At 38.0% G+C, this 14,224-nt stretch overlaps 1 protein-coding gene and 1 long non-coding RNA gene across 13 annotated transcripts in view; one reads left to right on the top strand and one right to left on the bottom strand.

Moving 5' to 3' along the window:
• Positions 1–14,224, bottom strand: part of LOC149501776 (uncharacterized) — a 423,933-nt gene that overhangs the window by 177,062 nt on the left and 232,647 nt on the right. The window lies entirely within an intron of this gene.
• The window catches only part of dac (dachshund family transcription factor), a 174,941-nt gene that overhangs the window by 22,694 nt on the left and 138,023 nt on the right, over positions 1–14,224 (top strand). The gene's annotated exons all lie outside the window — the stretch shown is intronic.

The following is a 14,224-nucleotide window of genomic DNA, read 5'->3' as shown; positions in this document are numbered from 1 at the left end:
AAGCAATGCACAGCACTCGTTATGCGCAAGTGTTAGCTGTATCATTGGTAGGAAATGTAATTACCCTGTGTGCTCCGACGATGCCTTTAACTCACTCATGCATGTAACGCCTTATCTCTGTTGCATGTTTTTTCAATATGCAATCCACAGACAATCGCGCTCACCTTATCTGCCAATCGGATTCTCAGGTATTTTTTTAATTCGCTTACAGTTCTAATTATCGAGCATTAACAAAGGTCTGTGACTTCATTGGGTTTGTGGCTCTGCAGATGTCTTTATTAAGTGCGCTCGTGGTCCAAGCAGTAAAATACATGCAACTCGTATAAAAATTTCGTGATAATCGTGCAAATCTCATACTCATAGGTGATCACTGTTTACATTCTGCTAGTATTAACATATTGGCATAGATAATAACATGAGTGACACGCTGAATTTTTTTTGGCTATGATAGATGCATTTGGGCTCAAGATACTAATATCCCAATATCTGCCCGTAAAATAGTGTTCTTATGGTATTTTTCTACCAAGATTCCTGTTTCTCTTCTGTCATTTTCTCATTTCTGTCTATAATACTTAAAAGATCGAATATGCTATTCTTTTTTTATTGCCTTTGTAGGCAGACAAGCATACGGTCCACCTGATGGTAAGTGGTCACCGTCGCTCATGGACGTCAGCAATGCCAGGGGTAGAGCGAAGCCGCTGCCTACCAAGTACCGCTACCTACCTATTCAACAGTAACCGCTTAACATTACGAGAGCTCTGATCTAGTTTATCCTAGTAACATGGTACGTGACAAATATGATTAATAATTATTAATTATTATTTAAAATACCAATACCTACTATAAGTATTATACTGCAGTAGAGTAGTCGGTTAAGCTGAATTTTTTAAACTAAATAAAACCGAACAGAAACCGTTGCTTTTATACTAATTGTTCTTATTGCATGTATAGATTTTCATCAGTAGCCAGTTTCGTGTTACTTTGTTGTACGTTATTAATATGGCGTGTTTTTATTCTTTCTTTTTTTATTGTAGCAAACTAGACAGAGATTTAGAATAGGAGCTTTCTTTGTAATCCTTTTTATAATAAAACTAATTATGACAGCAAGGTGTAGATAAAAGCAAGATGTTTTTGCTTTTTTATTGTAATCAAAAATTGCCAAAGGATCGTATGTGGTTACCGCCATTTACAGATCTTGGTAAGGCTAGGGATATGGCGGATCGTGAAAAATTCAATCGCAGGTGAACACCAGTGCGCAAATAAATGTGAATTTAAAAATAAATTACTTGAATTTTTCCAATAAATGGAACAATCAGAAGAATAATGTTGGCGGTTCGATACAGCTGTGTGTATAAAATTACGCACACTTTTTTTTTTGTTAAATGCAACCGCTTCGGTTCGATCGGAATGTGTTGAATGTTTCGCGTTTTACAATTAATTATTTTCACTAATTGAATCGTCTGCGGTACTGGAAGTTATTCAACATAGTTTTTGTCGAATTGAAAGTAGTTAATTTCATACTATTTGCCATTTCATTATTATCTATACACCTATTTGTCTGAATGTATACTTATCAACTATCTTAAAGTAGTTACAGAAATAAGGCTAAAAAATAAATACACAAATTTACAATAATATTAATAAGCCAATTTTGAGGTATCTCCTCTCTCACATAAACACACTGATCAATATGTATATAACAATTTAGAAACAGAGCTTGCCCTGTGATACAAATTATTACAAACTAACGGCCCGCTCCTGGTCCGCTCGGGTCGTTAACAAAAATTTCAACTATATTTGACGTTATTTTATTTTTTTAAATCAAAGAACACTTATTGCGGCATAACTATAATAGCTAGACATATTATTATGCTGTCGCGATGTAAAGTACATTTTAGATAATTTTTTTACACCTTTATAAGAGTTTTAGTAAGGATCTCAAATTTTTTTCAAAAAAGATTATGGCCTATGTCACTCGGGAATAGTGTAGCTTCCAAACAGTGAAAGAATTTTTCAATCGGTTCAGTACTTTTGGAGCCTATTCAATACAAACAAACAAACAAATCTTTCCTCTTTATAATATTAGTATAGATTTGTATTATATTTTCTCTTTAATTTTGCAATTTATATTTTGCTAAAATACTATTTTGAAAATAATTTGGTATGGCAACAATGAAGCTCATCAAAATCTACTGGACTTTTTGGCGGGAACGCGAGGAGTGAAGTTGTGTGATTTGTTTTATTTTGTCTAATTAGTGTTTCTTCAGGTTTAAATATGTAATAACGGTGGTTTATGAACTGTTTAGTATCTGTGAAAGTACACAAATGTGGGAAAATGAAACAAAGCGGCTGGACGTAACTTCTCGGGATGCTTCAAAAAGTCAACTGAAAAAATCTCAGTAAATGACCACCATTTTACTGAGATTATATTTGATCCCATATCATCTCATCTCATCTCATCTCATTTCATTTAATTTCATCCCAGTTGATAAATGTCTCAAATTAATGATCTTCATTTCATTTAAATCCATATTATCAATTTTCATAAAAATAAGAATATAAATTAAAATAAGACATGACTTTTAAAGGTCTTAGTTACCAGGTCATAAAATCCCTTTAAAAAAAAATCAAAATCTACTAAACACAAAAAATAATAATTAAAAGCAGAGGAGAAACTTGTACTTGTTTTTTGTCTTTGTTATAATATAAAAACTAATAAACAGTTTTATTATGATGACGTACCTAATGACACAGGTACTCGTACCAAGTAGTTTCAATAAACTCCAATTTGGGGTATTTATAAATTGCCTACTCCAAATTATCCTCGTATTGGTATTGAGATATCAATACAAACCTCAATTTTATATAATGGCTTTCAACTAAATCAGGATAAATATCTACTTTTCGGTAGAAGAAGATTAAGCTTCAACTTTGAAATACTACCACACTACCTGGAGCCACTGCGGTCATCCACAGTGCGCTTCCAGAGATCTTTTTTGCCACGCACCATCCGGCTATGGAATGAGCTCCCTCCACGGTGTTTCCCGAGCGCTATGACATGTCCTTCTTCAAACGAGGCTTATGGAGAGTATTAAGCGGTAGGCAGCGGCTTGGCTCTGCCCCTGGCATTGCTGAACTCCATGGGCGACGGTAACCACTCACTATCAGGTGGGCCGTATGCTCGTCTGCCTACAAGGGCAATAAAAAAATAAAAATAGAATAATATATATATTAATTCATTGATGAAACCTAAAAGACGAAGCCTTTTCCATTTATCGTTTCGTTCTTACTGCCATCATTTGTTTAACTTATAACGCAACAAAGCTATTACCAAAATCACGATGTACGGTTTCCTGAATTATCAAAATGAGTTCACCCCTCGCAACGGTTTGATGTCTTAATGTTTTGGTGATGTATGCCGACCGGAAATAAGTGTAGCAGCGGCAGTGAGAAATTCTAAAATATGGTTGTTTAACGAAATTTTATTCGAACATCTCTATTCTTTACCATTATGGATGTCTCACTCGGAAAAGTGTACATTGAAATTTTGTGACTGATATTAAAACTTTTTTTTGACCAGTTAAGTGTACCAGCTTACAGTCTCTACCTAGTGTTAAATGGGTATCATAGCCCATAAACATCATAGCGGGAAAGCCACAACCGACTTTGAGACATGAGGTCGAACTCTCAATTAGGATGGGATAGGGATAATCCTAATTGTGTTATTTTGCCTTCTCCCTGAGAATCATTCTTTAAAAACTATTTATTATTTAATAGTATTTCTTTGTGTATTTCTGAAAAAAAAATTGTAAATTGTAAATATAAATTAATTTCAATTTTTTTTCACTTCAATCCAGTATCACTAAATCGCTTCTAAGCCTAAAAGAATTAATGAGGTTTGTCTGACAAAAAGAAAAGAAAAAGGTGCTCAACTGTGCAGTCTTTGTCTATGGCTATTTATAAAAATGGATTTATTATTACTTAGTTCGTCTACAATGAACTGATTTATTGTTACTAGCCCTGCTATACGGACCATAAACATACATTACCTATCTATGTTATCGCGTGTTACAGTAACTAAATACAGAGAACATATTAAAGGCACTAACTACTTTAAGGTTCGGGTTTTCGTATTGATAAATTATGTTAGATAGTTAACAATACTCGGCTGCCACTGAAAACGGAAACGTAACTCTAAATTACGATGCAGAAATAAAAACGTATAAAAACGGCGTAAAATTTACTACAATCTATGATCTTGCCGCTTACAAACATGCTCACTGGGTATGCCATCTAAATAATTGTTTTTGTCCATACTATTTTTACAAACTGAATTTTTATCTGGGCATTTGTGCACGCTAATTTTCTTAGTAACTGATTAGTTGTGGACAACATATTTAGTGACATATTTAGATTGAGTAACATTTATAATTTGTTTTTGTTCCATTTAAATCAAATATATAGTGACAAAGACAATTTTGCATTTTTCTTGTAAGAAATCACTGGGATACGATCGTGTAAATTATTAATATGACTGTTATGTAATAGAATATATTATGTAATTATTTACGCTATATGAATAGCAAAAGTTATTATTTCGTCATGCTTAATTTCTTTTTAGTGTAGCCGCACATGTAGTTCGAAAATAACGATGATCATATATTCCTTCAAAGCTACTCAAACCGGAATACATGACTATAATAGTACTGAGCAGAAATGAGTGCGGAGTCACAACATATCCTAATACTGAATAATTGTAACTACGTCATTTTTTGAGGCTAGTTGTCTGTGATGCATGTTATGAAGATCTCAATTTCGAAAATAGAGTGCTTCTAACGCTTGAAACGTGCTAATGAATTCCAATTTTTACTTTGAACCCTTTTTTTTTTTTTTTTTTTTTTCGGGTAGAGGGCCGAACCTCCTACGAGGTCCCCGCGCAAAAGGGGCGCGCGGGGTATGTGAGACTCAACGATCTGCATGGTGTTGTGAGCAGACCGCGGGCCCCAGGGTTTTAGGACCCACCCACTAAACGACTCCCCTGCACTCTTACACCCGACGTCCGATCCCCTCCGAGGTCAGAACCCGGATGAGGTAGGGGGGCTACCGCGGTCAACACTACAACCAGACGGCGCGGCTCACCCCAAGGACGCCCAGCCGACGGAGCCTTCGAGGCGAATCGAAGGCTCTGAAACGTCGGCCGTCTCGGTACGGCAGCCCGTCGGGCCGCCCAGACGGTGCCGCTGGTGTCCCGGAATACCCCGCTGGACCAGAACCAGCCTGCCGGGTCGGGACGCGATACACCGTCGACCGGTCGCTCTATTCATTCCACGGCAGCGCGCTAGAGTGCTAGTAGCGCGCCGCGCGGCCTCACCCCCTCAGGTTGCCCCTTGACCTTCACCGGGGGGAGGCCGCCACCTACAGGGGCCGGGACGTACGGGCGTATTCCCGCCTCCGGCCCCCGGCTCGACGGCGACGGATCGGTGCGGAAAGGGAAGAGCTCTCCCTCTCTCGCTCCGCCGCCTCCTTCTGCGAGATGGTGGACTCGCAGAAGTCGAGCATCGCCTTCCAGGACGCGTCGCTGCCGAGCATCGTAGCCACGACGCGCGGCAGCGAGAGGTCCTCTCCAATGACCGCGACGAGGGCGGCGCGCTGCTCGTCAAATCCAGAGCAACGCGCCAGCGTGTGTTCCGCTGTGTCATCCTCGTCACGGTCCGCGCAGTGGTGGCACTGCGCCGTCGGTTCCCTTCCGGCTATTTTGAAAAGGTACCGGCCAAAACATCCATTGCCGGTCAACATTTGCGTCAGCCGGAAGGTGAGGCATCCGCGGTCGCGGCCCACCCAGTCCGCGAGAACCGGGCGGACCGCCTCGACGGTACGGATGCCGGCCGACGGGTCCGCCAAGCGGCGAGACCACGCCTCCAGCACGGACCGCCGAGATTGGAGCCTCCGCGCTCGAACTACTCCTTCGCCGGGGCGCCCTTCCCCCCTAGAGCGGAGGTCGCTACGCCACCTGTAATCGGCAGCGAGCGCCTCCGCCTCCAGGTCCCAGGGTGGCGCCCCGGCGAGCAAGCACGCCGCCTCGAAGGAGACGGTGCGGTATCCTCGGATCGCCCTGACCGCGATCGCGCGCTGCGGACGTCGCAGCGCCGCGACGTTCTTGCGGGTCAGGGCGTGGCACCATACGGGAGCACCGTATAGTGCCATCGACCGCACCACCCCCATGTAGAGGCGGCGCGCCACCTGATCGGGACCCCCGACGTTTGGAAGCAGCCGGCTCAGAGAGCCGGCCGTCGCCATCAGTCGAGGGCCCAACTTCTCAAAGTGAGCGCGGAAGTTCCACTTACTTTGAACCCTAATTAACTCCTTTTTTTTTTTTAACGCTTTGGAATCTATTTACGGATACCCGGTCGAGAGGGGTAAGAGACCGGGTTATGTCGGACTCCGGCGCCTCCAGAGAAGAACAGGGAGAAGAAGAAGACAGGGGTCCTCCTCTTCTCCCAATTCCTGCCGGGAGACTACGCCTTGAGAAAGGCGCGCGAGGCACTGCACGGCGTCAGCCACCAAGAGCTACCCCGCAAAACCGACTAAACCCCATCGAGCCCCACCACTCCACGAAACCCACGGTACCGCACAGTGCACGCCGAAGACCCCTAATTAACTCCTACCTCCACATAATGTTGGACGATTCTCTAAAATATTTCTTTTATGACATTAAAACTTCTGTAATGACATATCTTATTAATATTTATTGTTTCAACCCAATAAACTTGAATCACTATCGACTATTATTTTATGATTATTTCGAGTTTTACTCATTGAAATAATTCATTTAACATTTGAACTACACGTACATATTATAATGTAACAACAATAAATAATATTTGTATTGGTAATGTAATAAAACGTGCATTCGCCTGGAGCTACAAGCTTCTGTTGCATTACAATATTCTACCATCCTGTTCTCAGAGTTGTTTGTACCTAAGTTGATTTAATTTAAGAGAGAATATTATTATTCTATTCCGACGAAATACGACTATCTTAGAGTTTCAATAAAAATTCAACGTAATTTGGATGCTTTTAGGAAAGGTGTTTCTATTATTATATTTTACAGGAGACACTAAACAACTACCGTAATTATTTTAATATTAATTAATTTATGCATTGGATGCGCTAAATTATTAGTGTACCTAACAGCAAGGAACCAGTATTTCGTAGCGTATCTAAAAATTTTAAGCCATATCGGAGACTATTTTCCTGTAACCGAAACTATACTAATATGCAACTTAAAGATAAACGTGAAAAATATTCAGGTGCGGTGCCGATGAAAAAAACATTTTATTGCGATCTCGCAATCTAAAGCAAAGGCATTCGACCGACACACCGAAAAAATATCTCAATAAACAACAAAAATCTCTCAGGTCATCTGGTGGTATATGGTTGCCAGGCTCTACAGTACAGTATAAGGCGAATATCACTACTTGGATAAAAGTGGAGGTACAAATTATAAGTCTATGTATGACGTACTAGCTATGCATTGTGTTGCCATTGAAAAAAAATCTTTCAATAATTTGTTGTACTGTAGTTTCTTGCTGGACAAAAGCCATAGTAATGCATTTCACCAAAAACGGCTATAGAAAAAGGCGTACATTCAATTTAGATTTTTACTTGCATTTTATATGCCGCAAACATACACATACAAAACAAAAACAAAGCACACTAAATGCCAAATATATAATGTTAAAAAAATTATAGTTAAATCTAACTGGAATAGAACTTTGACTATGAGATACAATCTTCTGAGGCACCAAATAGCGAACGAACGGTTCGATTAAATTTATTAAACAGCCTTTAACGACGAAAATAAATATATTTCAAACTAAAAAATGTTAAATAGGTAGCTAAAATAGAGCGAGCTTAAACTACAGTGGTTTCAATCATTACAATGTCATTAAAAATCCACAAAGTTGAAGTGAGAACTAATACGGCTTTATAATTGAACAAAGGTTCCATGAAATTTATTTTATACAAGATCGAGCGAGGAATACTAGGAATGGCGCCCTCAGAATTCATGGGCCGTGGCTATGAGTTCATTGTATATGGCAAGGCTGGTGTCACCAACCCTAAGGGCAAGGCAGGTGCTCTGGTCGGAGTTTATTACACAGCAAATGTTTCATGTTCATCCAACGTAATTGTAACAAACTTATAAATATTGCCTTCGGGCGATACGCAATTCCATACCAAAAAAAAGGAATTATTAGATCGCTACGTCTCAAACATACGAAGCCTTCTTTTGTATAGACATTTGAGGTGTGGGGAGTAGATGTTGTTGATTGAAACACGTATTGTCTGTACGTCAACTTTTATTATACTGAACTACTGACTTACACTACACTACGCCACCGGGATACAAGAAAAAAAATAAGCGACGTGTTGGATGATACAGAAACTCATATCAATAGCAATTCCATAACTTTCGGGTGATCAGTCCGATTGTCCGTGTCGTTGATTAAAACAAATTATTTAAAATCTTTAACATTTTCCATATCATTAAGCAAAATACATTAACAGTTTTGTAATACGGCACTGCTGTTTCGATTAATCACTCGGTCGAAAAGCTACCCTTTTAATTAGCGGTGGGCGAGAATTTTAATCTCGCCTCGCAGGATTACAGGCACTGCGCAAGGACTTAAACGATTCAGAAGTAATAATTCTTCCGGGTCTTTCTTATAAATAAGAAAAATAAAGGATCGCGTAATAGGATAACAGAAAATGAGAACGTCAAGAAATAGCTCGGTCCACTTCAAGCTACGATATGATTTAATATTGCGACGGCCAATTAAAAACCTAGTTGTGTAACTTTTTGTGCATGTGCGTACTCCTTGAAACTATAAAATATCATTACCATATGAAAGAAGTATAATTACGTATTTATAAACAACAGTGCTGTTATATTTTTTGTTTGCCATTTTAATTTGCCGCCTCTCGTCTTTATAGTGCGTTTATGTTCATAAATAATTAATATTGAGGCTAGATAATTGTATTTATCATTGCTATTTCCACGCTTACGGTTACTCTAGTTTTCTAGTTAGTACGATAATATTGATTTTATGCAGTTTAATGGCTTTGTGCTCACATTGATTCGTATTATGCGTCATTATAATGAATGTAAATTGTAAAAATATTCATAAAATAGCATAGCTTTAAGTGTGCCTTGAATAATATATATAAGTTAAAAGTAATGTACTAATTGGGTTGTTTTCTAAGCAGAATTTCGGATGAAGGGAAATTAATGCCCTCAGGAGGATAAACGTGCAATTATTTTTTTTAAAACTCTTTTAAACCGGCGTGTCAAAAGTTTTCTATGGGCAGGTGCGGGATAGTCCTTGATGGAATTTTAAATTTTAAAGGAACTTTTTGGGCACTGAAACACTTCATGAGTGATCTTCATTGTTTGATTACTGTGCGATTTAAAGGTAAGAAAGGATAATATATTATTTGCTAATTCATTGATCGCTAGAGTACAGAACAAACACCATGCTGTGTGGAAGTATTCCCCTGAGGGCATTAATTTTATAGAGACGAGGTATTCATTCTTGTTTGCAGATACAATTAGAAACGTTCGTAATATAAATTTCAATTTCGTTTCAAATAATGTTAATTCCTTTAAATATGATAAGAAGGCTAGCTCTCCTAAGAGGGACAAGTGCTCGTATTTACTTTATTAAATTGATTTACAAGTAGGGTGGATGTTTCCTAATAATTATTTCTGCGTTTTAATTGAGAGCAATGAAATTGTTGGTCCCTTCGCATCGGGGTTCGGATGGAAGACGATGGTAATTTAGAAGTTACGTTATGAAAAAGTATTTTTAGGATATTTTTTTAAAAATATACAAACATTAGTAAATTTGCTATGGTTACATATATTTAATAGTTGAAATAAAGTTATTTTCAGATCTGGTTTTTCTAGCATTTTTATACATACATACATGGAAAATGGGGTGTCCTCGCTTGTTTTGAAATAGTATGTATGACATCGCTATAACAGTGGTCATGGCAAAATGTGACGGTTTGTTTGATATGAACCACTCACCATTGGAAGGGCCGTATGCTCGTCCGCTTATAAGTGGAATAAAATAAAATAAAATTATATATATGAAGGCGATACTGTTTATCCGTAGGCCTTTCCAGCATCACTAGGACGGGTGGGCGATCTCGAAGACTCAGTCGAGAGCAGGAAGATACAATTGTCCGATTTACCAACGGATTGGCGACCCGCTGAGAAACTCAACGAGCTGATGTTACTGATATAGCCGTGTATCAAGATCTAGATTGTTCTGATTCTACACTTCTACATTTTCACGAAACGCGGTATCTACACGCAGGCTACTAAGAAAGTAAGATTTTTGGGGAGAGTCCGTCCTAGATGTGGGTTGCGTGAGCGTATACCACCGTCATATATCGTGATGGCGGGCGGTTAAATGTCACTTTATTAGGAATATTGTCTGACTCCTGAACCACGGGGTAAACCCCGGTAGACCCACGGTAGACCCAGCCTCGTGATATACAGAGTAACAGAATGTTCCGGTCAAGCTTCTTCTTTGAAAGAGATAGAGAGTCTTAAAAGTCTTGAGGAACCAGGCCAGTCCCAAGTACGTCGATGAGGTAGGATGCGAGACTTTCTATAAAAATTGTCAGCTTACATCTCAGATGTCGGCGATGCAGCATTAAGTCATGTCAGTATCAAACATTTAATTTTCTTCGGCAAGGTTCGTATCGTAGGCCCAACCCAATGGATTTTTGACCCTCGAGATCTCCGTAACAATATCTTGCCGGTTTGAAACAGTGAAAAAATGTCTGCGCTACAAACAGCCTTGATGTATTTCGGCTAAGTAGTGCTGGAAACGGTTCATGAAAATTGAAATGACGAATTTAAGATTTATTAATTTACTTTACTTTAGACATTATTGTTTCACAGTGCTACTATACTATATTTGAACCGTCAGGAGATTTAAGCCAGAATGAGGAGTGCATCGGTCGATAGCTGGTTTTTTATGGTAGGTTAAAATAATCTCAGTCTTGCGAAATAAATCTATCATACAACTTACAAAACACTTACACCTTACAGCATAGTTAAGGATTCCTAAACTAATTAGTAATCAGGACTAGGTTAAAACCTTCGCCAGCAATAGACACGTTGTTTAACTTTTATGTTGTTTTACGTTTGATATCGCTTCATCGTCATCATTCGATCGTGATGAAACTTGGTACAGATGTTACTGGTACTCCATGGAAGGTTCTGCTCTGTGTACGATAGGTAGTGCGCGAATAGTTCCAAGAAATCGATGTTTTTTATTCAATTAATTAGTAATAGTCAGAGCTGACCGTGATAGGATTCCACTGGTAAATTTAAAAATTCGATATGATAGGTAGTATTCGGGTTCGCCGCGGACGTTAAATAGAACCAACCTGTAACAGTTAGAAATTGGAATACCGCGCTCTATCGGATTGTAGAAGAAAATTTACATTTCTAAATATGGAAAACTTACCCATAGATCGTAGTACCTCTTTGACAACATATTTTCATATTTACTGGTGGTAGGACCTCTTGTGAGTCCGCGCGGGTAGGTACCACCACCCTGTCTATTTCTGCCGTGAAGCAGTAATGCGTTTCGGTTTGAAGGGTGGCGCAACCGTTGTAATTATACTGAGATCTTAGAACTTATATCTCAAGGTGGGTGGCGCATTTACGTTGTAGATGTCTATGGGCTCCAGTAACCACTTAACACAAGGTGGGCTGTGAGTTCGTCCACCCATCTAAGCAATAAATAAATAAGATTAATTAAATTTTCAATTCAATTTTTAAAGCTTCCGTAACCGAAAATTTTCTCACAAAACATCTAGTTGCATGCGGACATAATGAGGACTGTATGGTTATCACTTTAGGAATATCCGTCAGACAGGCTAGACCCCCACATCCCGACACGTCACTGTCAATTGAATGTTTGGCCTAGAACGTATCAATCTAATTCTACCTGTCAAATGTAATTCATCTCCTCTGGGCTCTTATTTTGTTTTATTAACTCCTGAGAGAAAAATGCACATTGTAACTTGCTTTAGAAATTCACAGATTACTTTAAATATGCATTTATGCCTAATTGTGCACAGGAAAAAGTAAATTAAAAGCTTACGAAAAAAGCACTATGTATATGTATAACTTTAAGGAAAGCTTACCTCAGATATCTGTTTTCGCCCAGTAAGCCCGAATTACCTATCTCATAATATAAAAAAATCTAAAGTGTTCTTTACTTAATACGTAACACAATCTATGAATTCTTCTTGGCAAAAAAATCTAAAGTGTACTACTTTACATAATGTGTAACACGGTTTATGAATTCCTATAGGCAAGTTTTAAATGATTCTAGTTTTACATGAACACCACTAATCCTTACTAATAGTTTAACCAGCCTTAAATAAGTGTATTCAACGCTATCTTAAAGTTCTTTTAAACGCAGATACCGATCGATACATACCTAAATATTTGTGGTCAATTTATTCACTAGTGATTCGTTATGGTTGGTGCCTATACGTACTTAGTTTCATGATAAATCGTAAATCGTCGTTCATATTCTACCTACTTAACCAAATGACCATTTGATTATCAGCTTTATCATGAACGATTGAAGGCTTTAAATATTTTACCGGGCATCTTGAAGATATTTGGGTTTCTCGATATTAGTTAATGTGTTGTAAGCTTTAAAATAGAGAGTTAAGGTTTATTTTATTAACTTCAAATTAGACGGCATTTCGAATGACATAATAGTTTGATTAATATATTGACAGCAAATTTAGTTTGGTTAAGGCGATTGATTCTCTAAGGTTTGTAGGATGTGTAAGACTCTTTTGTTTTCAATCAATAGAAATAGAATGCAACGAAAGATAATGTACCAAATAATTTGAAAGCGCATATAAGTTAATTTAACAGTAACAAATGTTGAATAGAAGGAAAAATAAACGCGTAATTGCACTCATTTAGTGGATCGAAGCGATCAATCATCACGACCAACTCCTCAGTCAGTTCAAATGTCAAACGAACCTAGGGTGGCAAGAATAAAGAAAAAAAACTGTGTTGCTATTATTAAAAAAGTGACTGTAACTTTATTTCCATTGTCGATTGCCGTTTCGGGATTATTAACTGACTTGCATTTTTTTTTGTGTTCTAATATTGATAGATTGGTTTTTTCGAGTAGCTGACTCTAGGTTTTATTGCGTGTATGCCGCGTTGTAAGTGCCGTTGATTACAATATCTAAGAGAACGATATTTATGTCAAAATAGCACAAAACGATAGTCATCGGCTGATGTTCATCGTTCACACGCGAAGTGAAATGTATTGTATTGTTTGAATGAACCGCTACTCCACATCACATATTCACATCGCGTTCCTTTTTTATTAGTTGATTATTTTGCAATATGGCGGTTTTATGATTTTTATTGTTAATGAGAACATCACTTCGCTATTACTAATTAAGTGATTAAAATAAAAACAATACAATAAAAACGATTAATGGAAGCCATTGTTCTTTTAAAATTAAACAAAACATCGTACAACAATATAGTAATAATATATTCCGTATTACAAGTTCATTTGGAATAATAAATTGTTTCAACTATTGGTCATTTTTGCGGACGCACAGAATGCTTGTCTGTATCGATTTTGATTATGAAGTAATGATATTAAGGGGATTGGATTCAATTTAACGGGATTGATTTCCTTTAATTTTACGATTTCGTTTGCGTGATGTCGTCCGGTAATAATTTAATAAATTCGTCCATCGGGAGGGGTCCGTCTGTATTAGAATGATTCATTTAATACTGTTTTATTGGCCATTTTAAGTTATTTGAATTATGGCTTACTAATTTCATTTATTGATGCCTTGATGATGGTGCTCTTGCAATAGTTTGGAACGTAGATATTTGTAGTAGGGAAGCGCGAGGTGCATTGCTATTAGAAACATGGGCAGATATCGCGTGCAAGAGCACAATATAAGAGAAGTCAAGCGGTTCAGTGTTACCCCGTATTTTACCAACTGTCCTATTACACCCCGGTGTGTTATTTTTGTTTTTTTTGCTACATTATTATTTTTTCTACATTAGTTTTAGTTTGTTTGTGTTTAATTTTTAAATGCAGACATTCGTTTTTGTTGTAGCGTTATAACATAATTCTGT

Source organism: Bombyx mandarina, chromosome 12 (assembly GCF_030267445.1).
Source record: "Bombyx mandarina strain Sakado chromosome 12, ASM3026744v2".
Classification (NCBI taxonomy): domain Eukaryota; kingdom Metazoa; phylum Arthropoda; class Insecta; order Lepidoptera; family Bombycidae; genus Bombyx; species Bombyx mandarina.
This window is presented reverse-complemented; position numbering and strand designations above follow the sequence as displayed.